At 41.3% G+C, this 26,816-nt stretch overlaps 1 protein-coding gene across 8 annotated transcripts in view; it reads right to left on the bottom strand.

Moving 5' to 3' along the window:
• Positions 1 to 26,816, bottom strand: part of B3GNTL1 (UDP-GlcNAc:betaGal beta-1,3-N-acetylglucosaminyltransferase like 1) — a 329,647-nt gene that overhangs the window by 98,601 nt on the left and 204,230 nt on the right. Inside the window, exon 1 of one of the 8 annotated variants that reach the window (XM_030534216.1) lies at positions 3,827 to 3,897. The exons of the other annotated variants lie outside the window; for them this stretch is intronic. The gene's annotated coding sequence lies outside the window, so the exon portion shown is untranslated. Of the gene's footprint in view, positions 1 to 3,826; positions 3,898 to 26,816 lie in introns of those variants that run through there. 8 annotated transcript variants of the gene reach the window in all.

Below are 26,816 nucleotides of genomic sequence, written 5' to 3'. Positions count from 1 at the left end.
TAGAATTCCTAAACGATATGATCAAGATTCTGCATGCACCATTGTCATAATCAAATTGTAATCCAGTTACATAAAGTTCCAAACAGAAAATGACATAATTGTACAGAAGTCTTCACAATTTAATGAAGTAATCTGTTAAACCATCTACACCTAACAATCTTGTATTGTCAACAGGTTTTGTTCTTAGCGGTAAGTTTCTGGGTTTAGTTTAATCAGATCTGTGCTCACTAATTATTCTTAGTGGAATCACTCAAAATTCCGAAAGAAAATGTTAGGAACAAGGGCTGAAAATGTCAAATTGTCAAAACCAGATTGAGGACATAGGTCATATGATATTTTTTAATTACATTAAAATTGTCAATAAAATCACATGTGATTTTAGGCCCACAGAGGTGTATGCTTCAGGTGATGTCAGTGTCTGATAAGAAACATAAATTCATGTACTCTGAGTGATGTTCATCTGTTTACGGTGGTCTTCAAGGAAAGTATTATCTGCTTAACCAGTGGATCAGAATCCAACACATAGGTGTCAAATGGATAAATGCAGCTGGTGGGATACTTTATCATATTCTCTCATGCAGGAGCAAAACAGGAAACAGGAAGATAGTTCACAAGTTCACATGAGTAAGATATTGAGTCAGCAACTCTACCTGCCATCCAGCATTTGTGAAAAATATATAGGTTTAGACAAAATAAAGTGATCTTCTCTGATACTTTAAGAGGTTAAGACACTATTCCAGCTTGTGAGCATACTAGCCTTTCACGTCTGGTGTTGATGTCCAGAATCAGACACACATCATCATCCTGCCCCGAAGTAGGGAGAACAAAGATTTATCAAACAAAACCACAACACAGTTCACTGAAGCTTTAAAAACCTAAAAATTGATTCTAGTTTGGTTTGGCTTGTGCAGAATGAGGCCTGAATTGGTTCTTATCAGGGCTGCTCAGAGGATTCAGGAGGCCTGGGGCAAAGCAATTTTGGAGGCCCCTTCCATAAAAGAAAGTTGCAATACTATAGAATACTATATTCTCGTGGTGGCCCCTGTGGGGCCTGGAGCCTAGGGCAAATTGCCCCACTTGTCCCACCCTCTGGGCCGTCCTGGTTCTTATGGTATCTGAATTGATTTTGCCCATTCCTATTTCCTTACAGATATTTGTCAGTATCACTAAACCAATCCTAGCTTCACTTTGGTTGTTAATCCCTGTTCCAGAAAAACCCCAGACTGAAACAGCAGGGGGTGAAACAAGGCCTGCTGAAATGTACATGGAAAGCTGTTGCTTGTACTGCATATAGCAACTGCCTGATACAGGTTTGATTCAAGTTAGCACAACTGATCCTTCAGTCTCAAGACTATGTGAACCTGAAAACAATTAGAGGGGGGGGATTCTTTCTTTTAGTCACTAGAAAATTAAGTGATTTGTCATGAGATAGTGAAAGATAAATAAGATAAATCTATTATAGGAAAAATCAGCAAAACTAATACAAAAATTCAAGAGAAGACAGTAAAAAGATGGGTCCTGACCTGAGAGACACCGAAGCCAGTGAAAGTTAAGAGCACTCCACCTCTTTCAGAAACCAATTTGGGCCAGATCCTGGAAGACTGATCACTCATACTGACTTTTTCACCAATTGTGGACTGACTTCATCAGGAGTCAGTACCCCAGCAGAGGCATTTACTATCTTTCTGGTAGTGCCCAACTTTAGCAATAGATTAATTGTGAACTGTGTTGTCAAGGTGATAACTTGAAAAGTTTTTTGTGTGGTGTTTCATACAAGATATAACTTGCTTTTAGTTTTGTTTATTAAATAAGCTTTTGAAAATCATGGTGCTTGCCAGTCATCAGTTTTACCTTCAGTAAAACCAGTGTTTTAATTTATCATTGTATAAAGCTTATGTCATGGTATGATTCCCCACTCTGAACCTTAGCGTCCAAAAGATGGAGTACCAGCATGAATTCCTCTAAGCTCAATTACCAGCTTAGTACTTGTAGCGCTGCCACCAACCAGGAATTCCAGTGCCTGGTACACTCTGGTCTCCCCAAAACCTTGCCCGGGGACCCCCAAGACCCAGACCCTCTGGATCTTAACACAAGGAAAGTAAACCCTTTCCCTCACCGTTCCCTCTCCCAGGCTTCCCCTCCCTGGGTTACCCTGGAAGATCACTGTGATTCAAACTCCTTGAATCTTAAAACAGAGAGGAAAATTCACCTTCCCCCCTCCTTCTCTCTCCCCCTCCCAGACTCTCCCTGAGAGAGAAAGTAATCCTAACACACAGAGAGAAAATTAACCTCTCTCTTCCCCTTCCCTCCTTTCTTCCCACCAATTCCCTGGTGGATCCAGACCCAGTCCCCTGTGGTCTCACCAGAATAAAAAAACAATCAGGTTCTTAAACAAGAAAAGTTTTTAATTAAAGAAAGAGAAACAGTAAAAATTTATCTTTGTAAATTTAAGATGGAATATGTTACAGGGTCTTTCAGCTTTAGACACTGGGAATACCCTCCCAGCCTAAGTATACAAGTACAAATTAAAATCCTTTCAGCAAAATACACATTTGAACTCCTTCCAGCCAAATACACATTTGCAAATAAAGAAAACAAACATAAGCCTAACTCGCCTTAACTACCTAGTACTTACTATTCTGAGCACATAAGAGCCTGTATCAGAGAGATTGGAGAGAAACCTGGTTGCACGTCTGGTCACTCTCAGAACCCAGAGAGAACAATCACCAAAATCTAACAGCACACACAAAAACTTCCCTCCCTCAAGATTTGAAAGTATCCTGTCCCCTGAGTGGTCCTCTAGTCAGGTGACAGCCAGGCTCACTGAACTTGTTAACCCTTTACAGTCAAAAGAGACATGAAGTACTCCTGTTCTATTAACCCTTAACTATCTGTTTATGACAGCTTATTATCCTGAACACTCCAGTAGGGTCACCATGCCAAGACCTGTAGCATTTCTGACTTGACAGCAAATGCACAGATCCAGTTTTCATTCTGCATACAGGTGTGCCAGTCCTTTTCTCCAATATAAGCAAACAAGCAACTTATCGTAGACTTTAATAGCTAGTTCTTGTTGAACATTTCCAGTTCACATGCTGTGTGTGAATACTCACAAGTCCCAGGTATTTCAATTAAATCAAAGCAAACTATTCTCAATTTGTAAGCAACTCCTCCTACCCTCTTGCAACTCAGAGGCAGAGGCCAGGCATAATAGCAGTCCCCATCCTCTCCCAAGGGCAGGCACTGCTCCCTAGTGCACTAGCCACTAGGGAGACCAGAAGAGGAGACTGGGGTCATACCTGCCCAAGTACAAGCCTGCCTGATCTCCTGGGTCCATAAGCCCACGTTGCCATCCATGCCACAATGTCAACACTGCTATTTTTAGTGCACTAGCACAAGCGGAGCAAACATGTACCTATCTACTCAGGCTGAAAGGCCTGCAGCGTAGACACATCCTTTGTGAATCAAGCCCCCTCTCCATGGAGAGCACTGAAACCAGTCTGAAGAGGGTGAGTCAGACTGAGAGATCCTCAGATATAAGATGATTTGGGCTTGCTAGAAGAATTTAAGTTTGTTTCTTTTCTGTTCCTGAAACTTAAGAGGGAAGCATGTCTAACTTGGTCTGTAGCGAAGTACAAGATAAGATAAGATAAAATATGCAAGTAGGCTGTTTGTTTTAAAGTCTCCTTTTCTCTAATTCTTACTTCCAACTCCTAAATAAAAATCCTTTGTTTTAAGGAGGCTGATGGCCAATATCACTGGTCAGAGGTTCCCGAACCCCCGTCAGAATTGCAGTTTGATAAGCACTGGGTACAGAATAGCATACCTGGGTCCCGGTCTAAGAGTGGAAGAACTGAGATTCCAGTCTGAGACAGGTAAGAGCAAGAGGCCAAACACCTGTGATGAAAAACCAGACAGGGGACAAAGATGCAGTTAGCCCAACAACCAAGACACTTATCAGTCCTAAGTAAGCTGCTTCCTTTTTCCTTGCTGTAGTAGTGTTTTTCTACTATAAGTGAACATGAATGACTTCACATGACAATAACCCAGCCAATAAAATATTTCTATTTCTACAGTCAAACCCTGGATCGGTGGGAACTCTGTTTGGTGATCATGGGATGAGAAGAGGATCATATACACATATTAATGCCAAGATTTGAAATTTACTGGACAAACTGGTAAAACCTCATCAAGAACTGGTTCAAAAATTAAGCTGTAAGTGCAGATCTGGCTTCTCGGATGAGATAATGAGTTTATTCTTCATTTTCTGGCTTGCCTTAGGGAAGCTTAAGTCATACTTTTAGCAATCTGTGGCTTTTGAGTCAGTCACATCAGCTTGATTTCCAAAAGCTGTGGGGAGAAAATGCCAACTGACAGGGTGTTTCAGAGCATTCTTAACTAAATGGATAAATTGCCTCGTGTCTCTAAAAGACTTGCGTGGGTGTCTTTATTCAATGGCACAGTGCAGTATGCATCAGCCTATTGAGTAAGTTCACATTGCTATGCAAAAATGTTTATGGAACAAAGCTCCTTCTGTCACTACTCACTGATGCCTCTTCAGTTTGTTTGATTCTGTAGCTTTAAGTTACTGATGTTGAGAACGAGATAGCACCATGTTTTTTATGCTGAATTTCTCAGAAACTGAGCACTCCTCCTTTACGGGCAGCTTTCTTTGGCAGCCTCTAGGATAGGGTTGCCAACTCTGACTGAAGCTATTCCGGGAGATTCTGCCCCCTCCCCAACATGACAATGTCATTTTCTTAAAATATCCTATTAAAATCTCCAGGATTGCTTTCAGTAGTCACCAGGAGATTGATGCTGATTCTGGAAGACTCCAGGCCAGTCCTGGAGGGTTGACAACCCTACTCTAGGATAGAAACCTTCTGAACAGCAAACTAGAAAGGTTGTGAAGGCTTCTGCTATATTAGGAACAACACCGTGACACTGTAGTCTCAACCTGATGCTGAGCTTTGGCATATGCAGAAAGGTGCAGCCAAAATCTTACTAAGATCATATATGAATTCCATGCTTCCGGGAACAATTTGAATGCTGTTTCACCTGATTTGCACAAAATTTACCACTACCTAGGATATTTTCCATGAACCCATTTTGATTTCCTAGTGACACAAATTTATTTTCTCCACGTCATGTTATGTAGTTTGAAGATGCAGCATTCACATGTGCTCCTTCTGTTTTTGTCTTTATTACTTTTGCTACTAAATGGAAAAGTGAGTCAAGGCAACCTATACCTGTACCATCCTGTGACCTCAGTAATAGGGCTTATTGTCAGTGCTTGGCATAGACGGAGGGGTGTCCTCCTTCTGGCCATCATTGGTGTTTGTCCAAATTAAAGTTAAAAGATCCCATAGCACTGTGTCAGTGATAAGTGATGTTCTAGACCAGCGGTTCTCAAACTTTTCATTGCACCGCAACCCCTTCCTAACAACAAAAATTACTTCACAACCCCAGGAGGGAATGAAGCCTGAGCCTGCCCGTGCTGGCAGGGCTTCAGCCCTAGGTGGGGGGCTGTAACCTGAACCCCACCAGCCCTGGTGACCCCATTAAAATGGGGTCATGATCCACTTTGGGGTCCAGACCCACAGTTTGAGAACCACTGCTCTAGCCAATTTTCCCGTTGTCAGTAAAATAGGCTTGAATGTCTGAAGCTGTATGTGAGCTATAGCTGAGAATTTTACAGCTAGTGTTTTTGCTTACACAGCATTGTTGGCATTTCTTTGTAGAGTACTTGAGGATAGGTATAAAAGGTGTTCTATAAAACAAAACTTTCACTATTCACAGGTTCAGCCACATGATATCTCTGCACTGGACAAAATATCATCCTCATCGCTGATTATTTACTGAGTGCCATAGATGTCCATTAATAAACAAAAGACAGGGTTGCTGCCTCAAGTTGGTTACAATCCCAGTTAGATACTATTTACAACAGCACATAGGAATTTGCAAGCAGTGGTGAATTAATTACATTTCATGGATGGACTTTTTCTGCAAGCATATATAGTAACTTTGGTTATTCTTAGCAGTAAATATCGTGACATAAAAAGCTGATCTTTGGTTTTTATTTTATCTTGATGTGCAGTTTAAGCTATAAGTTTAAAAAGAAAAATGATCACTAAATTTTTAAATACATTTTAACACTGTTAAGTATATCTAACCCAACTGCCTTGAGGGACATGTTGCATGAATCATTCACATAAATCCCTGTCTCTCTCCTCCCCCACTCGCCCAGCACTTCCCATTGTAATTATGTGACTAGAGGAATTGGTAGGAGGGTAAAGCAGAGAGAGATTTGCTTGTATCAGTTGGTGTAACAAACTCTCTTGTCCCTCACTGTTTATTACCTTTTAGTATGCCAACCTAGGACACTAATTTTAAGGACACCAAATACTTTGTATGATGATTCTTAAATATTACGTAAATAGAAGTTTCCATCCAGTAAAAATGTTGGATATCAAACCCAAACATTTGGGGTGGGGTGGGGTGAAATAATATGACTAATTTAGGGAAATAAACTATTGCTGACTATCCAAATAATTAGTTGCATGTTCCCAGTGTGACCTAACAGCAGATGCCTTTCCTTCCCCCTCCTCTTTCCCTAATAAAGCCGGCTTCGAATGATGATAGCATATTAACCTACTGTTTAGTGCTGAAATTGAGAGAATTTCAGCTAGCAAAAGGAATTGTGTGTATAGTTTCAGGAAGCTATCACAGGTCTGGTACCCTGTTATTTTCCTGAATAAACTGTTAAAAAGTAATCTTTTAGCATTCATGCCTCAACAAGCTTCTCCGATTCTTGGAAAGGTTCCAGTGCTTAAAGAGTCAAGGGTTTATAAAACAGGAATTATTCCATCCCATAAAATGAAATACTCAGTACCTAAAGGTTATCTACACAACTTCAAGAAGTTTTGTGGTTTATGCTGGACTTGTGCCTCAGAAAGGAAAGAAAAGAACATGTTTAAAGTCATATTAACAGACAAACTGTAAAGGAGAACAAAACAAAAATCTGTGTGTTAAGACATCACAAAGACCAATGTTTATGTAATCAATCTTTAAGAATGGCCTTAATATTTGACTTGCTTTCATTTTATGAAACATGGCCACATAGTTATTTACAACCTTAACATGATGAAAAATAGATAGACAGAATCCCTTTCAGAACTGAAATAGTAAGTAGTCTCAAGCTATACTAGATCACATAGAGCTAGATTTACAAAAGGATGCACCTCTGATGAAAGGCTGTGTAAAAATGGCAATTAGACAGGCAACTGACTTTCACATACTTAGTTTCTCAACAGGTGGTGCTAAGGAGTGCCGCAGTGCAGGGCAACTGAACCTGTATTTCCCTTCAAAGGTCCAGCAAGGCCATGCACTCTCAGGCTTCCAGCTCTCCAGCCATTGCCTTTCTGAGCATCTCTCCCCCTTCTGAATGGGGTTTTTCCAGGTGGCACAGTTCCCTGCCTTTGTTGCATCATTCCCAGCAGAGGAAGGCTGCCCAAGCACATCTTTCTTTCTCTTCAGAGACTGATAATAGAGTGATTGTCAACAGTTATAAATTACTACACAGCTCTTTTTATGGAAGCCTATTTTATTCTTACGGTAAAAGCACTACAGAGAAAACATATTAAAATCAATACAAGAACCTAGATGCATGCTAATAAGCTTACCAGAATTAACTCCAAATTAACATGGGCTCTAGCAGAAGCACTCGTTCAAACCCCCCACCCAAGAGGGCTCAGAACAAGCACTTAATCTTATGGGAGCTCAGGAAACATAGAATGGCTCCTGTCCATTTGATGGAGTAGGAAAAAGGCCACAAGCCAGTTTAAAACCAGGCTATTTATCCAAAAATCCTTTCTTTGTCTGCTGGTCCCTGGAGAATCCAGCTGGGACTAATACAGTGGTTCTCAAACTGTGAATCGGGACCCCAAAGCGGGGTGTTAGACTTGGTGAGTTCCCAGGCCAAAGCCTGACCCACACCGCCCAGGGCAGAAGACCAAGAGCTTCAACCCTGGGGAGCGGGGCTCAGGCTTCAGCTTGAGCCCTGGGTGGCGGGGCTCAGGTTACAGGCCCCCCACCACAGGGCTGAAGCCCTTAGGTTTGGGCTTTGCCCCCTCCCACCCAAGGTTGTGGGGCTTGGACTTTATCTCCCTCCGACAGCCTAGGCTGGCATGGCTCCGGTGGGCTCAGGCTTTGGTCCCTGTTCCTGAGGTCGTATAGAAATTTTGTTGTCAGAAGGCGGTCGCAATGCAGTTAAGTTTGAGAACCCTTGAACTAGTATATGCGCACTCCCCAGGGGATGGCTTCACAGGATTGAGAACCAGAGAAATTAAAGTCCTCCTAGACAAGAGAAACCTCTTTAATCTTAAAAGTTCACATTGTTTCAAAAGGTCCCTTGAAGGTCCTTGCAATCCCACAATAGTATATAACCATTTGCATTTTTAATACAATGAACTCCAAAGATGTTAAACTTAATTCAATAAGGTTTAATTTAATTCACTGAAATTTGTCCAGGATCTTACAGGATATTGTCCGTCTGTCACAAGGAGTACATAAACTCTTGTGTGCTTAAATAAGCCACGGGGGGAAGGATAGCATCCAATAGTTAAAAGTGAAATTTGTTTTGCACTGCAACAGAGTAAGATGCCAACCTACATGTGCTAATGTAGTTGATATATTTCTACATATAATTAAGATTTATTTAAAGGAACAGTATAAGTCTTTGAATGCTGCTGCCTTGAAACCACATTACTGAGCAATGTATTTTATTTTTAAGTAACTTCTAAAATATTTATTTTTTATTTATTTTGCACTTCATTTTTAGTGTTAAAATAGCTGGCTTCCCCATATCCCTACACAGGCCAACAGGGACACAAAGTATAAAAACACCAGTAGAAGAAAATAAATACACATAGGTCAGATCTAGCAGTTATAATCAATGTATCATATTCCTGTCTGATCAGGTAATAAACAGTTATGCATATGTCCAATAATTTAAATTCTGATTTTTAGAGAATAATCAAATTGCAACTAAACTTTGGAATCCGAGAACATATGAATCCCACCTATCTCTTATTTGTTCATGGTAAATATTGAATGAGAGGAAAGAAGGAATTTCTAAACAAAGGGTTGTTTTGTTAAGCCCTTCAGAGCCAATGACATACTAATTGTTCTCTGTTTTACATGTGATTTCTTCAAACACCAGGCCTCTCAAGAACACAGTTTTCGCAAGGAGCTCAACCTTTCATGTATAGATAGCATAGTTGCAGTGATAACATTAGATAACTTCCAAAAGCTGAGGCCATTCAAATGGCTTGGAACAGACAATACATTTCTTTCACCTGCACCAGCTTATACAGAAAAAATAACATGTGATTTACTCGCAGTATATCAAAGAGGAAAGAAAGAAAAGTCACTCAAATTTTTAAGAATAAGCCATTTAAAAGTAAACTATAGCAAATTCTGAAGGAGTTCAATCACAGCTTTGCCATCACTTCCACATATATTTGCTTGCACTCCTAAATCATGGTAATCCCTTCTTATATGTCTCAATAAAAGAAGCAAAACTATATCCTGACTACCAGAAATTTGAATATCCACCACTATTTAGTGTAATACACAAGGCTGATGGGAATTTTTTGTAATGAAAGAATTTTCAAAGACCCTTGCAGATCCAGTATGTAGCCAGGTTCATGTTTTCAACTGAACTGAATGATACATAACTAGTTAACAGATTGCTTCAGTGTGCCAAGACATAACCCAGAGACCGAGGAAGTTCAGGAAACAAAAGGGATTCAACTCTCACTCTGAGATTCAAGTTAAAATAACTCATTTTACATGGGAAAGTTGGTATTTTTAAAAACTGTTTCATGAAAAGGAAAATGCTTAAATTCCTCCAGCCCACCTCAAATCAACACACTTTTCAATTAATAAGTGTCAGTGTAGATTATTTGGTAGCACTTTCATCTCTGGCCAAATTGTCTCAGGATCTTCTATTATAATAATCCACTGAAGTACTGTCTTTCAAAAGATATTTTAAACCAAGATTCCTCCTTTTCCATCTCTGGTGAATGTTTACATTAAAGTTAAAGATCCTTTGATATCTTGTCTAGAAAGAATAAGAGATAACTCAGGATTCCTGGTACACAATCCTTCTGTTTGTAATAGAGATTCTAATGTTCAAGGTTATGCACAATGTAAAATATCTGTATTAATTATTCTGCAATAACCTAAAAAAAGACAACCTTTTAGTGTAGCAAAACTGAGATGTAGTTCAAAATAAACTGCCATCACTGATGTCTCCTGGGCTAAGCATAACAACTGGTAATTTCAGACGTGGCAAATGATGATTTTTCAGTGGCAACCATTCCTGCTAAGCATAACCTAATAAACTGTGTAACCTTCATTTATACAGATCAAAAGTATTTTTACTGGCTGGTTATGCCAGGAAAAGGTTTCATAACATTCAAGAATGCAGAAAATAGATAGTGAAGAAAAATCATTGATTTTTAAGTCACCATTTCTCTCCATATTTCAATTTTCTGAGAGTTCTGCGTAACCACCCAACATATAGGGGTATATTTGAGAGATCAGAATTAAGATGCTCATTGAACACTGCTAAACAAGTAGAAAATGAGAGTAGATGATATCTAGAAAAAAGCAATCATCATACATGATCTGAGAGACTATATCTAAGGAAAAAACAGCATTTTATGCTTTGGTCTTAATCAGTGTTTTCAGTTACTGATGTTAATCTGTAAAAGCACGAGGAACTCTTTATACATGAAACTCATAATATATTTCTTTAGAATTTATTTGCAAGGCGAGCAAAGCAATACTTGCCATCTTTGGTCATTCTGCTTTAATTTATATAATTTGTATTCAGAATTTTTTTATAGTCTTAGTATGACTATAATACTATTTGCATTTAATGCATCATGAATACTAAAAAAAATCACATATTTTGCTGATTTTTTACACTTAAGAATTATGTAACTGTTACATCTTTTTAAAAAAAATGATAGTGACCAACAGAAACTGAGACTGGAGATCACTGTAGGTAACTTTGACCAGGACTAGAGAGTCAGTAAAGTCCAACAAAAAGTTAGAGACAGTATTGCAAAAACAGAGTCAGGAACAAAAAGTATGAAAAACAAATACAAAACCTCTATACTTCCACCAGGAGTAAGTCTCTGGCAGATTCAAGCTTGGTAGCATGGTTGGCTGGGGACTAGAGTTGGCTAACTATCTTTCTCCTGTCCCCTTTTGCCAAATCACATTGGTCTTTCAGCTAGACTCTACACCCTGAGGAGAGCTGCAACAAGGGGGCTCAAAATGTCCTCAGAGAAATAATACTGCTGATAAGGATGGATGACAATAGATTTCAGGTCACTTATTCTATAGCTTCATTTTTATTCTCTATGTTGATGGATAAATCTTATTCCAGTCTTTTCACAAAAAGTAACTGATCTCTTGTAAAAGGAAGCTATGACTCCTTCAATAGTTCAAATGCCAACAAAATAAAAAATGAGCAAAACAGCCAACAGATACAAAATAAATTTCCTGTCCACACATGATTAGACAGTTCTCAGTCTGTTTTTCATTTACTCTAAAATAAATCCTAGTCTTTGCAAGCACCCCCGGTCCCGCCCCAACTCCACCCGGGCCCCAAAGTCCCCGCTCTAACTCGGCCCCTCCCTGCTCCTATTGGACCCCTCCCCAAATCCCTGCCCTGGCCCTACTTCCTCCCTCAAGTGCGCTGCGTTCCCCCTTTATCCCCTCCCTCCCAGGCTTGCTGCACAAAACAGCTGTTTTGCGGTGCAAGCACTGGGAGGGAAGGGGAGAAGCAGGCATGCTCAGGGGAGGAGGTGGAGCTGAGCTAGGGAAGGGGGGTGGGCGGGGAGCTGCCAGTGGGTGCAGACCACTCACCAATTTTTCCCCATGGGTGCTCCAGCCACAGAGCACCCACAGAGTCGGCACCTATTCACACAACTGTCACACCATAGACAGGCCAGTCATGAAACTGGTTTTCAAAGCCTCTCTGATGCACAGCGTGCCTACCTGTGCTCTTCTAATTGCCCTGGTGTCTGTCTGTCCAAAATTGGCAGCCAGGCGATTTGCCTCAATCTCCCATCCCACCATAAACGTCTGGGACAATGGGAATATTGGTTGCACTGAGGTCTAACCTAGTCAGCAAAAATGCCAGTGAGCTTTTAGACATCCAAATGCACATTCTACTACTATTCTGCACTTGCTCAGCCTATAGTTGAACTGCTCATTACTACTGTCAAGGCTGCCTGCGTATGGCTTCATGAGCCACGGGAGCAAGGGGGTAGGCTGGGTCTCCAAGGATAACTACTGGCATTTCAACATCCCAACAGTAATTTTCTGATCTGGGAAGTAAGTACCTTCTTGCAGCTGCTCAAACAGCCCGGAGGTTCCTAAAGATGCGAGTGTCATGCACCTTTCCCAGCCATCCCACGTTGACGTTGGTGAAACGTCTCTTGTGATCCATTAGTGCTTGCAGCACCCCTGAAAAGTACCCCCTGTGGTTTATGTACTGGTTGGCAAGGTGGTCCGGTGCCAAGATAGAGATATGCGTTCCATCTATCGCCCCACCGCAGTTAGGGAAACCCATTGCAGCAAAGCCAGCCACTATGACCTGCACATTTCCCAGAGTCACTACCCCTGATAGCAGAACGTCAGCGATTGCATTGGCTACTTGAATCACAGCAGTCCCCACAGTAGATTTGTCCACTCCAAATTGATTCCCGACTGACCGGTAGCAGTCAGGTGTAGCAAGCTTCCACAGGGTTATTGTCACTCGCTTCTCAACTGTCAGGGCAGCTCTCATCTTGGTATTCCTGCGCTTCAGGCCGGGGAAAAGCAACTCAAAGAGTTCCAGGAAAGTGGCCTTACGCATGTGAAAGTTTCACAGCCACTGCGAATCATCCCATGCCTGCAACACTCTGCGGTCCCACCGGTCTGTGCTTGTTTGCTGGGCCCAGAATTGGCATTCCACTGCATCAACCAGCCCCACTGCTGCCATGATGTCCCAATTGCCACATCCCATGCTTTCAGGAACGTCTGTGTCCATGTCCTCTTCACAATCATCCTCGTGCTGCCGTCAATTAGCCAGGTTCTGCACATACTGCAGTATAATGCGCGAGGTGTTTACAATGCTCGTAACAGCAGCGGTGAGGTGAGTGGGCTCCATACTTGCCACGCTATGGCATCTCCACTGGTAACCCAGGAAAAAGGGTGTGAAATGATTGTCTGCAGTTGCTTTCACAGAGGGATGGAGAGAGGGAGGGGAGACTGACGAAATGTACCCAAAACCATCCGTGATAATGTTTTTGCCCAATCAGGCATTGGGAGCTTAACCCAGAATTCCAATGGGCAGCGGAGACTGTGGGAACTGTGGGATAGTTTCCCACAGTGCACCGCTCCGGGAGTAGATGCTAGCCACAGTAGTGAGGACACACTCTGCCGACTTAATGCGCTTAGTAGGGACATACGCAATTGACTCCATAAAATTTATTTCTAAAAATAGACTTCTAGAAAATCAACCTAATTTCGTAATGTAAACATACCCTTAATATATTTACTGCATAGGAGTGAAAGGCTTGGATCTGAATCTATGGCCCAGTTTGTCACATTCTTTATTTGTACAACACCCAGCACAATGAAGTCCTGGTCCATGAATAGAGCTCTGAGATATTACTTCAATACAAATAATGATAATAATATGAAGGTTTGAAAAATCCATAATACATGTTTCTCCTAACTGTAATGTAGCATGGGTTCAAAAACTGTGCAAACAAAAATGCCGTCTATTATCAATAGGTTTTTAACAGATCAACATGATGTGATTTGAATATTAAAAAAGGAACAGCATATAAAGTGATCTTTCTCAAATCAGTCAGAATTTAATGAACATATATTAAGCTTAATCTCCATGCTCAGAACACTTCCGGCTTTCTCCCCAGTGATTGAGCCACAGTACACATATTTTCTCCACCACCTGGAGCTACCAACAGCATTTACAAGAAGTATTTCACCCTTTGAAAGTCACTTAGTCTAATACTCATCTGTTATCCTTCCTCTGGAATGTATAACTAACAGTCATCCCTGAAGATTCGGGTCCTCCCATCAATACCATATGTACTACTGACTCATTGTCTGAAGCCTACCAAATCTGACAGAAGTGTCTCATTTCCCTATACAGCAATCTGCCAATGATGTGAAGCTATGGAGGGGCTGATGATAAGAAATTCTAACAGAGAGGAGGGCTCTTTTCCTGGCTGACTCACAGGTTCATTTCTGCCATTCACCTAGATTTGGAGACGTGCTTCTACTAATGCTAGGACTAGTGTGAACTTTTATTTAAAAGCTAGGCTTGGGGAAGAAAAAAATAAACAGTTCAACCAGAAGGGAGAAACCACCTTCTGCAGCGTACTGTTAAAATTACAAGTTATCACTTTAAGAATAAGGGGTTTACTGGTCCTGTTTGCAGGAAGGAGGATCTGTAGGGAAGTGTGAAATCATGACAGTCACTCTGCAAATCAGCAAGTTGGGCTGAGTTGTGTATTGCTGCCTTAGGGAGCAGACTGCTTTGTCTCTCTCTGTTTTTGGTTCTTGTCGGTTAGGATTCTGGATTCTAAGAAACAATGTAGTGAACCTTCCAAAAAGAGGATTTTATGTCTTTGTCTAATTTTTCTGTGTGGATGCTATGAACATAACACTATCCACCTCTGGCAAGGTAAAGAGATATTTTATTAGCACTGGTTTTGTGAGCTGGGAGCATTTTAAAAATGAGAAGCCTCTCAGATAGCCAAAAAATTCCTATGTGCAGTTACAGAAGGACAAAATCTTTTAATCAATCAGACGCTGTGGGCTACAGAAATCAGATGATTCATGCACAAGTTGACCATCTTGGGGACCGTTCTATGATTGCTACTTCAAGAAACTGCTTTGTTTTTAAACAGAGCTCTAAAACATATTCAAAAATGAAATTTCAATACAAACATTTCCATTTCACCTATCTTAACCTATTTACCATGGGCCTGAAATACTGGAAAGCATGTTCTCCAATTGTGAGATGTAATCATTGCCTCTTGAGGTTACAAAAGAGAAGTCAAAATGGAAGGCAAATATTTACACATTTACAATTTAATTTCACTTAAATGCTGAGCCTGTGCTAGAAGTATGTAAATAACTTTGTTTAAATTTGTTTTGTGCTTCTTCATAGAGAGCTCCATGGTCAAATGCAAGTTTCATGAGGAACTGTAAAGACAAATACATCCAAGTTCTGAAATCACACACTTGACTTCAAACAGCTCCAAGTAAAGTCAAGATGCATTAAGTTAAATCTGTACTGGCCCATTCCATTTATTTTGAATTTTTCTATGAGTTCTGGATTTATAGCTGAAGATTCATTGTAGCAACCCATGAATTTATATTCTGCAGCACAATGTGATTCAGAAGGCCCATTCCTTACACAAAGGCACCTATATTGCACCTCAACAATTCTGTATTTTATTGGCATCAAGACATTCCTGACTGAAATTTAAATGTACCTGACTGGAAAACAAAATGTTTTCCATCTTTTATGGTGGACATATTGGGGGTTCTTCAGTAAATCCCTACTTCCTGTATGCTAGACCTTTAACATGTGTCAAAGATATAGCTCAAACACGATCATGGGAATTTTACAATCATTTTTTAAATCTTCAAATGAAGATGAAGAAAAGAAAAATCTCACACTGTCACCCAAAATATAATGCACTGATATAAAACATAGTTTCACTAAGGGAAGTTAAAAGTACTTCTCAGAATAAAACTCTCTAATATAATTTATGTGATGGAACGCATTGTCTGATGGGACTACAGGGAGAAAAAAAACACATCCTCTGGATTTCTGCACAAAATCAACAGTATATGGTAGCACTGAGGTCTGGATATGAACCATGGCAATGGCCTTATGTTTTATTATGTGTGGAACATGAAAAATCTGATGGGACTTAAAAATATCCATCCCTTGATGGAGAAGTCACATGGTAAGCACTCAACTCTGGATAGGTGCCATACCAGCTATGTTATTGCAACATATTATTGCAACATATTGCAGCCAGAAGAAGCTAGTGTTTTAATATTTAGTTGAACTACATTGTATCGCCTTCAGGCTAACAAAATACGGTATTGTTTTTGTCCTTTTCCTGGATTAGAGCATTGGCATTAACTCCTTAGAAATGCTCCAAAATTCTTGATTCTCTGAGACCACAAAAGCACCCCCCCCACACCCCAATAATTCTTCCTTAATGCACTGCTTTTTAAACATTTTTAAAGCATTGTGCTTCTTTCCTAGAAAGAGGGAAATGCACAATTATCATAACTCATTATATTGAAGGACATATTTTTTATTATTTATATTGCAGTAACACCTAGATCCCCAAGCAGAAATCAGTGTCCCATTGTCCCAGTCACTGCACATACATATAATGAAAAGACATTCCGTGTCTCAAAGTGCTTATAGTGGATCTTCCCTGCATCACATTATGAAGTAGTAGTGTACAAGAAAGATAAGGGGGGGTGGGGTCAGACAACATATTTTATTGGACCAACTCCAGTTAGTGAGAGACAAGCTTTCGAGCCACACAGACAGAGGTCTTCTTCAGGTCTGGGAAACTTACTCAGAGTGTCACAGTTAAATACAAGCTGTTGCACTCCACGTTTCCCAGACCTGTTGAAGAGCTCCGGGTAAGGTCGAAAGCTTGTCTCACCAACAGAAGTTGATCCAATAAAAGATCACCCACCTTGTCCCTCTAATGTCCTGGGACCAACACGGCTACACCACCACTACATACTACAAGATATCAGATGAAAGTCCCATCTCAAGCCACGAACACCAATCTCAGTGTAGGAGAAAGAAAGGCAAGATCCCAAGAACTCTCAGTGCCACAAGGATTTAAAAATAACATTATTAACCTTGACTCTTTGCACATAACTAGATAAGATTTCTCTATAGTCTTTTCTTCACAATCCATGTCTTTCCACATACACAGCAGCTGACCTGACTTGGCCTAGACTAGTGACATTTGTATCCATATTAGAACAAAATCTGCCTAACAAGAACAAGATAAACTAAATTTTCTTCGTTAATGAATAGATTTATATGTTTTTTTATTCAGTCATGTTTTATATACTACTGGGCCTAACTGTTGTAGGATGTAACACTTCTGTTGACCTTTACAATTTACAGATGCCTTAACTTAGTCACTCTTATTTTGAGGTTACAGCCATATGTTTTTCTTTAAACTACTGTTATGCTTGAAGCTGTGCTTAATTATAAAAAACCCAACCCCACAGCTTCATACTTATCCTGTTACATACATGCTATCCCCTTTCATACCATACGTGCTCTGGTGTTCCTAGAGTGAATCATGCTGTCAGATATTTATGATTTATGTAATAGTGTACTATTGTAAGGCCAGTCCTGTACAAAACACTGGGGGTAAAAACACAGTCCCTCTCGAAAGGATCATACAATCCGTATCAGACCACGGCATGTCTATATTGTAATCAGAGATTGCAGCTTTGATCCACCTAGCTCGAGTAACAAAGCTGTGGCAGCACGAGCTGTCCAGCTCTGCCCAGGATCCTGGGTATGTACTTGAGCAGCTATCCTGTGTTGCCACAGCCTCACTGCTATTGTTACTCAAGCTAGCTAAACCAAAGCAAACTTGGGTATCTCTACACATGCTGCAATCACACCATAGATGCCAGAGTCCAAATAAAACTCTGTGCAGACATTTTAAAAGGGAACAATCTTAAATTTAGTCATTTAAAGATACCATACCTCTCCTTCAGTTCATCCTGTTAATTTCTCTCTCTCTCCTGCTGCTGCTGCTGTGAGAAAGACCCACATAATCAGCAGTGGAAACTGAATGACTATGGGGGAAACAATGAAACTAACAAGGTAAAGTTCTGTCACATTAACTGAGTAAAATGAAAGAACATAGAAAAATACTTTTTTCATTTATCTTTGGTGTCGACTGTAACTATAATAAGTAAAACATTTTCAAACAGAAGTGTAATTTTTTAAAAGTTGATAGCTTGCTCCCCTTTCAACAGTCTTATATAAAGCACACATGATGCAGTAGATAAAATGTGGAATGCCATGATTCAGTATTAGGTGGGAAACCACTGAAAGGCCTCATGGAAGAAGGGTGTTTTAAGGAAAGATTTGAATGGGGACAGGGAGACCGTCTGGTGAGCAATAAAAGAGAGTACATTCCAAGTGGAGTGTGATGTTATAGAAGATGACGAGGCAGTAGGAAACAAAAGGAATGGTAGTATGGTTTTGTACGACAAAGTCCCTGCTCTGGAATAATTGATAGTTACTACTAACTGCACAAAGTGTTGTCAGAGTACTTATACTAGTTTATGTCTTTGTATAGTGCAAAGCCAATGGGATCCTGATCTTAGCTGAGGCCTGTTGGCAGTAAGCACTGACATAATATCAAGAAGAACAACAACACATCTGTCAAGATGGGAGCAGGAGGAATTAAGAGCAGATATATAGGCAGGAGCAGTTACATACTGCCCTGAAGATGAGGATAAGAAGCTTGAATTTGATGTGATGGGGAGTGGAAGCAAGTGATGGGGTTTAAGGAGGGAAGGGGATGCAGTCAGAGTGCCGGAAGTGGAAAATAAGTTTAGCTGCAGTTTTTACCAAGACTAGAGAAGAGCAAATTAAAAGGCAGGAAAACCAAGAAGGAAGTCACAGTACTAAAGGCAAGAGATGACCAGTGCAGAAATATATAGATAAGAAAGGACTGATTTTGGTGCTATTTTAGAGGGAGAACTGATAGTATTAGGTGACACTCTGAAGGGGTAGGGAAGGACACAGTTGAAAACAATTGCCTTAAATGACTGCTTATTGGAACAGCTAGTTCTACAGTACACAAGAAAAAAGGATATACTCAACTTAGTCCTAGCTAACACACAAGGATTGGTTCAAGAAGTAACTTCAGTTGCACCACTTGTAAGCGATAACAATATAATTAAACTCAACATCCTTGGGGAAGGAAAAGTACCAGAATCTAGCATGACGACACTAAACTGTAAAAATGGAGATTTTTTTGAGTGGGGTGGTGGTGGGAAAGTTGAGAGAGAGAAAAAAAAGCTAGTCAAAAAGGCCCTAAAGTATAAAGCAAAGAAATAAAAATCCTTAGATATGGCATGGATACTGTTTAAGAAAACAGTAACAGTTTCAAAAGTAATACATACTTCTCAACACAAAGAGAAGCAGGTAGGCAAGAAGTAAACTAACTTGCAAGGTTCAAAAATTTATTCAAGCCACAAAAGAGACCCTTCAGAAAATGGAACTCCAACCCTAAAATAAGCACAAGCTACAGAAGGCAACATATATGAAGGAATTAGGAGGGCTAAAATGGAATTTGGAGAACAAATAGCAAAGGGTATAAAAATAAATTAGAAATTCTTTAACTATATGAAAAACAAAGACAGAGATAAATGGTAGGTTTGCTGGATCACCAGGGGGCACAGGGAGCAATAAAGGAAGAGAAAGACATGATTGAGAAGCTAAACAATTACTTTGCATCAGTCATCACCACAGAGAACAGTGAAGACATATCTACCTTAGGGCTTTTCTTTTCTAGTGATATAAATGAGTAACAAAGTAATTGATGTGACAAAAGTGTCAAGGAAGAGGGCTGGAACTAATAAAAAATAATGGTGAATAGGCAACTCAATGGCAGATGAAATTCATTGCTGACAAGTGCAAACTAATGCACATGGGAGAGAACAACTTGAATTACTCAGACACTGGGTTCTAAACTAAGGCCATCTTCTACACTACCGAATTATGTAGACTTAAGTTATGTCGGCATACAGCCACCACAGTTATTACATCACTTGTGCGTGTGCACACTTGACTCCTTGTGTTGGTGATGCACGTCCTCACTAGAAGCACTCGTATTGATTCACAGTGCAGTGCATTGTGGATTAGTATCCCACTGTGAAACTCGTCACCATCCAGGGCAGGGTGTCTTGGGAAGTTTTTGCAATGCCTAATGCGGCCGAAACAAGTTGTGCAGGAGTGACTGGGAGCAGGGGTCAACTTCTCATAATGATGTGTTCTCCACCCATAATTTATCTGCATCCAATAATATTTTGAGCCTTCTTTCAAAATCCCCATAAATCTACACATCCCTCCTCACTGTCTGTTATCTTTGACAGAAGTATGGAGCTTGCACAGCGCTGCACTATTGTCATGAGCCTTGAACACACAAGGCACATGATCCTGAAGTATATGTAGAGCCACAAGAGGAGCCACAGGAAACATGATGATTCTTTGGAGGCTAGATTCCTGTGGTACAAAGAACAATTTGAGGTTGTTATTGGCATTCCTGGAGCAGCTGGAGATAGTGGAATGCCAGTACTTGGCCCCAGAAACAAGCACTGGCTGGTAGGATTGTATTGTTGTGCAGGTTTGGGATGACGATCAGTGGCTTCAGAATTTTCAGATGAAGAATGTGTAATGGACCAGGTCATAGGTGCTCTTGCCTAGCAGTCACAACTGGGCTGAGGTTTACCCACCAGGGGTGGGAGTAGGGTGACAAGATAGCAAGTGTTAAAAATCGGGATGGGGTGGGGGAGTAATAGGAGCCCATATTAAAAAAAAGCCCCAAATAAAATCAGGACATCTGGTCACTCTAGACAGGCAGTACCAGGTGAAAATTGAGAAGCAGAAATCAGGGTCAAAATCAAGCTGGAGTCAGAGACCAGAGATCAGGTGATGAGGTGAAGTCTGGCATCACAGCAGGCCAAGGTCTGTGTAGTGGCCCAGACAACTTCCTGAGGAACCCCCTGGGGTTTACTAGGGGCTTTTAGCCAATCAGATGGCCGCAAGGTACTGTCACTCAGAGTCTTGTGGGCGGTACTTCCTGCAGGGCCTACTCGTCACAGTGCTCCCTGGCTGTGGCACTGTATAGCCTCCTGCTGGCAGTGTGGGAATATCAGCTGCGCCAAGCTCTGTAGACCTGAATTCTAGTCCCAAGGCCACATTTCTGGATCTGTGTGCCATACTCATCCTAGGCCTCCAGTGCAGGGACACCAAAATGAGATCTGTACTGACAGTTAAGAAGCAAATGGCAATTACACTGTAGAAACTTGCAATGCCAGATTGATTCCTGACTGACCAGTAGCAACTGGAGTAAGGAAATCCTCAGCAGGGACTGTTATGCAAATCTGCAGGATGCTACTCTGGGCAACATGCAGGACATAGTGGATGGTTTTGCAGCAATAGGGTTCTCAAACTGCAGTGGCACGATAGATGGCATGCATATCACTATTTCAGCACCAGACCACGTTGCCACCAACTACATCAACAGAAAGGGCTATTTTTCTATGGTAATGCAAGAACTTGTGGATCGCCAGGGACGCCTGACCGACATCAATGCGGGCTGATCAGGAAATATGCATGATGTGTGCATCTTTAAGAAAACCTGACTGTTCAGAAAGCTGCAAGCTGGGACTTTCTTTCACAACCTGCATATTACCACTGGGAATATTGAAATGCCAAGAGTAATGCTCAGAGACCTAGCCTACCCCCTACTCCCACAGATCACAAAGCCATATACCGGCCATCTTGACAGCACCAATGAGCACTTCAACTATAGGCTCAGCAGACATAGAATGACAGTTGAATGCGCCTTTGGTTATTTGAAGGGTTCCTGGCATGGTTTACTTACTAAATTGGACCTCACTGAGAAAAATATCCCAGTGCTTATAACTGTCTGCTGTGTTCTGCAGAATATCTGTGAAGCAAAGGGGGGGAAGTTTCTGCTGCGGTGAGGGCGGAGGTGGAGTGTCTGTCTGCTGAATTTAAACAGCCGATACAAAGGCTGTTAGAAAAGTTTAATGCAGAGCTATACAGCTCAGGGAGGCTTTGAAAGAACGTTTTAATGGTGAGCCAGAGTAGTGTGTGTTGCTGTATTGTGCTCTACCTGGCCTTGCTCTTTTGCATGAATCTTTTGAGTGAATCTTGTAGTGATTGCTGTGTATGTAGGAATATAACATTCTCAATGCACCTATTAATTCTGTCTGTGAATGATATTATGGGTTCTGTGACGAAGTGAAGTAACAGAAAATCAGTGGGTGTCAGACCTGCTCAGCATCAGAGAGTGTATATTCTGAACTAATAAAGATTAATTTTTTCCCAACAAACAGAATTTTATTCTGTAACATGAACCAGGCAATTTAAAAAAAAACATTTAAAACCAGGGGGGATTCCAGGCCCCAGCACGCCAAGTGCTTACTTGGGGCAGCAAGCCGCGGGGGGTGCTCTGCTGGCGCCGTGAGGGCAGCATGCAGGCTGCCCTCGGCGGCTTGCCTGTGCAGGGTCTGCTGGTCCCACGGCTTCGGAGGACCTCCCGCAGGCATGCCTGCAGGAGGTCCGCCGAAGCCGCGGGACCAGCAGACCCTCTGCAGGCAAACCGCCGGAGGCAGCCTGCCTGCCGTGCTTGGGGAGGCAAAATCCCTAGAGCCGCCCCTGTTTAAAACTTTATAAATTAAGGGAAGTGATTTTATGGAGGAGAAAGAACATTCATTTCCATTTCAGGTATACAGACACCAATTGTGGCTTTCACAGGTCAGTTATGTGAAGCTGTGATTGTCTTTAATGTCCCCCCACCCCTAGTGGAGTGGTAAGGGTAGTGTACCAACCCCTGATGCCACATAGAATGTTGAGGCAGGAAGGAATAAGGAGATCCTGATAGTGAGGTCTCTATGAGCTGAAGAGGCAGGTGAGCATGGGATTGTTGAATCTGCAGACTCTGCACCATGTCTGTTTGCTGTCTGAGAAGTGCAAGCATTTCCTGCTGTATGTCCCTCTCCTTTTCCTGCATCTGTCTCCTCTCCACTCTATCATTCTCCATGCTCTCTATAAGGGTGGTCATCCAAGCCCTGTGCTCATTTTCTGATGCAGCACTGGCTTGTAGGATCTCCTGAAACATGTCATCCCGAGTCCTTTTCTTTCTCCTCCTTATCTGGCTCAGGCATTCCACTTGTGTGGAGTGGGGAGACCCTGAAGGCCACAATGGCAGCACCTTCAAATACAACACACAGAGGTACCACTGTCAGAGTATTCATGATGGAAATTGAAACTTAAGATATTGAACTCACTCCCCTTGGTCCCCAAAAGTTGTAAGCATTACATTCTCACTTCTTCTTAGGATTGATAGAGCATGGTGCCAGTCAAGGCACTAGCCATGGTGAGTATGGCCCTCACGGGGGTTGGGGAAATGAGAGGGGGGAATAGCTCGCTGGCATGATTATAGGTGTATATGGCAATGGAACTGAATACAGGCACAGTTTTCCACAGGCAATGGTGATTGTAGCTGACATCTCACTACGGAGGGTAACAGAGGCAGAGCACACCACTGCTGCTGTTGTCCAGGTGCTGCTCGTGCTCTGTTAGCCTGTGTACTGCAACGGTGCCAGCCAAAGTAACTGCTGAGTGATGTGGGAGAGTATCCTACTTCAGTGTAAGAAATAAAGCAGCTCTCTTCAGAAGAATATTGCAGAGTACCTCCATGAAAGTTTCATCAACATCTCTACAGATGAGACATCCTGCTGCATATAAACAAGCTGCTCTGCGTGGCCCACTTTGTCTAACTCTACAGGGGAATGAAAAGCAGATAGCAACTCTACCTGTCTTGGTTGTTTGACTACCTCTGTTAGCATAGGTAAAAAAGAGTAACTAAAACACGTGTCCTGCTACTTGGGGGGTTCCATCCCTGTAATTTCAAAAGCAAACTGTGTACTTACCAGAGGTTCCTTCCCCGTCATCAGGCTGCTTGTGCTTGACTATTGGGACAGGCTGGACTGATGTGGAATCAGAAATGTATCCTGACTCACTATGCAGCTGGATTCCCTGGTTACTCCTCCTCCTCCTTGCTGTTTATGGCAAGGGCCTGTGACTCAATCTCAACGGAAGTATCTATGGTGCTCTTGGGGGTCGTGGTGAGGTCTCAGACGAAAACGGCCTGCAGCTCTTTGTAAAATTGGCAGGTCTGTGGCTCAGCAGCAAATTGATTTTTGGCCTCCCTGGCCTTCTGCCTACTGCAGCTCCTTGTCTTTCACACAGCACTGCTAGTTATCCTTGTTGTGGCCCTTTTCTTACATCCCCCGAACAATCTGCTAGTAGATGTCTACAGCTGGCTCGGAACTGTGCCTGCACAGTCTCTTCTCCCCATAGGCATAGGAGAGCCAATACCTCCTGCGTATTCCAGGCAGGAGCATGTCTGCATTGTGAAGCTAGCACAGTCACTTGGGCCATTATACTCAACAATGGAGAGCTGCTAGGTGTGCTTGCCATGCTGGGCAACTAGGAAAAGGAATTTCAAAAATTTGAGGGGATTTGAAGGGGAGGGATGGTTTCCTGTCTACCTGACCCCAGGCAGTGGAGTTCACAACGTTGATCAGAGCAGTCAGCGTGGGGCAGTGTGGAGCAGACAGCTCCTGGAGGCCAGTACAGTCGATGTCAGTTATGCAGTGTTTATATTATTACTGTGTCACCTAAAAACATTGACCATGACTCTATGCTGCTTGGGGAGATGGTGTTATTAATTTGGAATAGTGGGGCACTTACATCCATGGGAGCCAAATTTATGTAAAAAGACATCCACAGCTAGCTTGAAGTAAGCTGCCTTGCGTCTATATAACCATTTAGTGTAGACCATGCCTAACTGTATCAACAGGAAAAAGTTCTGGGCATCCATGTAGACAGCTCAATGAAGACCTCTACTAAGTGGGCATCAGTGGTTAAAAAGGAAAGGAAAGGTAAAGATGTATAGGAAAGAATGGAGAATAATATGGAAAATGTTATATTACACTTATTAGAGAGTCTCTCTAATATCCTGGGACCAACACGACCATAACAGCACTGCAAACATATTACCCTTATATAAATTAAAGGTATAACATCAAAATACTGCATTCTGTTCTGGTAACCCCATTTCAAAAAGGATTGAGCAGAAACAGAGAGGATTCAGAGACAGGCAACCAGAATGATTACAGGCATGAAAAAAAAAATTGTATGAAGACAGACTGAAAGACTGGGACTTTTTACCCTAGAGAGGAGAGGAATAAAATTTACCAAATTAGAAATTAATCAAAGTTAGAAATAAGGTATAAATTTTTAACAATATGGGTGACTAACCATTGGAACAAAATATCAAGGGAAGTGGTGGATTCTCCATCTTGATGTCTTCAAATCAAGACTAGAAGTCCTTCTGGAAGATGTGCTTTAGTCAAACACAAGTTATCAGGCTCAGTACAGGGGTAACTGGATGAAATTTAATGCCCTCTGATATACATGAGTTCAGATTAGATGATCTAATGGTCCCTTCAGGCTTAAATGCTATGAATCTATAACAGGGGAGATGATGAAAGTACTCAAAATAATGAATGATATAAAAATGGCAAGTAGGGTGAGTAGAAGTTCTCAATCTCATAATACACAAATTGTGGGACATTCAATGACACTGAAAGGTGACAAATTCAGCATTGATAAAAAGAAATGCGTTTTCACACAATCCACAATTGGTCTGTGGAACTCACTGCATGAGATATGATTGAGGCCAAGAGCTTAGTAAGATTCAAAAAAGGCTTAAATAGCTACATCAATAATAAAAATATCCAGAGTTATAACGGTATTCTTTCTACAGTAAGTGTTTTGGAAAGGATATAAGCCTTCATGCATAAAGGCATATGCCAACCTCTAACTAGAGGGGTACAAGATTAAAAATTTCCTTGGGGACTGGTTCTCCCCTAACTGCTTATTGCAGATTTTTCTTGTATTGTGCTCTAAAGCAGCCAGTACCACCCATTATTGCGACAAGATCCTGGATTAATTGGACCACTGGCCTGATCCAGCAAAGTAATTCTTACATTACTATGTGAGGTTTAGAGCTTCTGTGATGAGGACTGGGGAATCTTCAATGCAGATGGATAAAGAAGGGAAAGGAGTAGAAGTTAGCAAACAGGAAACCTACTTGGTCAAGCAGGACATCTTTGGCTAGTGCAGGGTCATTCCCAACTGTGTATTTCCTATTATTATTAATTATTCGTATTATCATAGCACATAAGAGTCCCAGTCATGGACCACATGCTCATTGTGCTAGGTGCTGTATAAAAGAGTATAAAAAGACTGTCCCTGCAGCAAAGAAAGCACTACTTAGATTGTAAATTATCCTGCTGCTGAAAGGAGTCGTTAGAAAAAGATTAAGATAATTAAAACAAGAGTAAACAGGACAATTATCTGGTACTTTAGATTAATTGTCAAGCCAACAAGCTTGACAATTAAGGAGCTCAGTGGTTTTAAAGGTAAGGGGAAGTTTTCTTTTATAAGAGTTTGCTTACCTTCTTTCTTGGATTTCCCTTTATTATTCCTTTCATATTCTGTCACTCTTTTTTATAATGTGTGTATATATTTATATAAAATCCTTCCCACAGTGCAGCTTCCATAATTAGGCCTAGATCAAACACTTATGAAAATCTTTCCTCCTTTATTCTGGTCTCCCCTCAACTTCCTTCTGAAGCCTGTTTATGCCACATGAAAATTAAGCTCATGTTGCCAACTTCTGCATGTGATCACTTTTGTGGTCAGGCTGTCCTGTTATTTTAAAGGTGTAGTCATGCAACAAAAACAAAGAAAATATCTTCTTTAGTCTCCTATTCCTTTCTAGCATTTGCCATCTGGCCACAGAAGAAAA

The sequence above is a fragment of the Gopherus evgoodei genome, chromosome 15 (assembly GCF_007399415.2).
Source record: "Gopherus evgoodei ecotype Sinaloan lineage chromosome 15, rGopEvg1_v1.p, whole genome shotgun sequence".
In the NCBI taxonomy this organism is placed as follows: Eukaryota; Metazoa; Chordata; order Testudines; family Testudinidae; genus Gopherus; species Gopherus evgoodei.
Note: the sequence above shows the minus strand (reverse complement) of the source record. Positions and strands in the feature narration are given on the sequence as shown.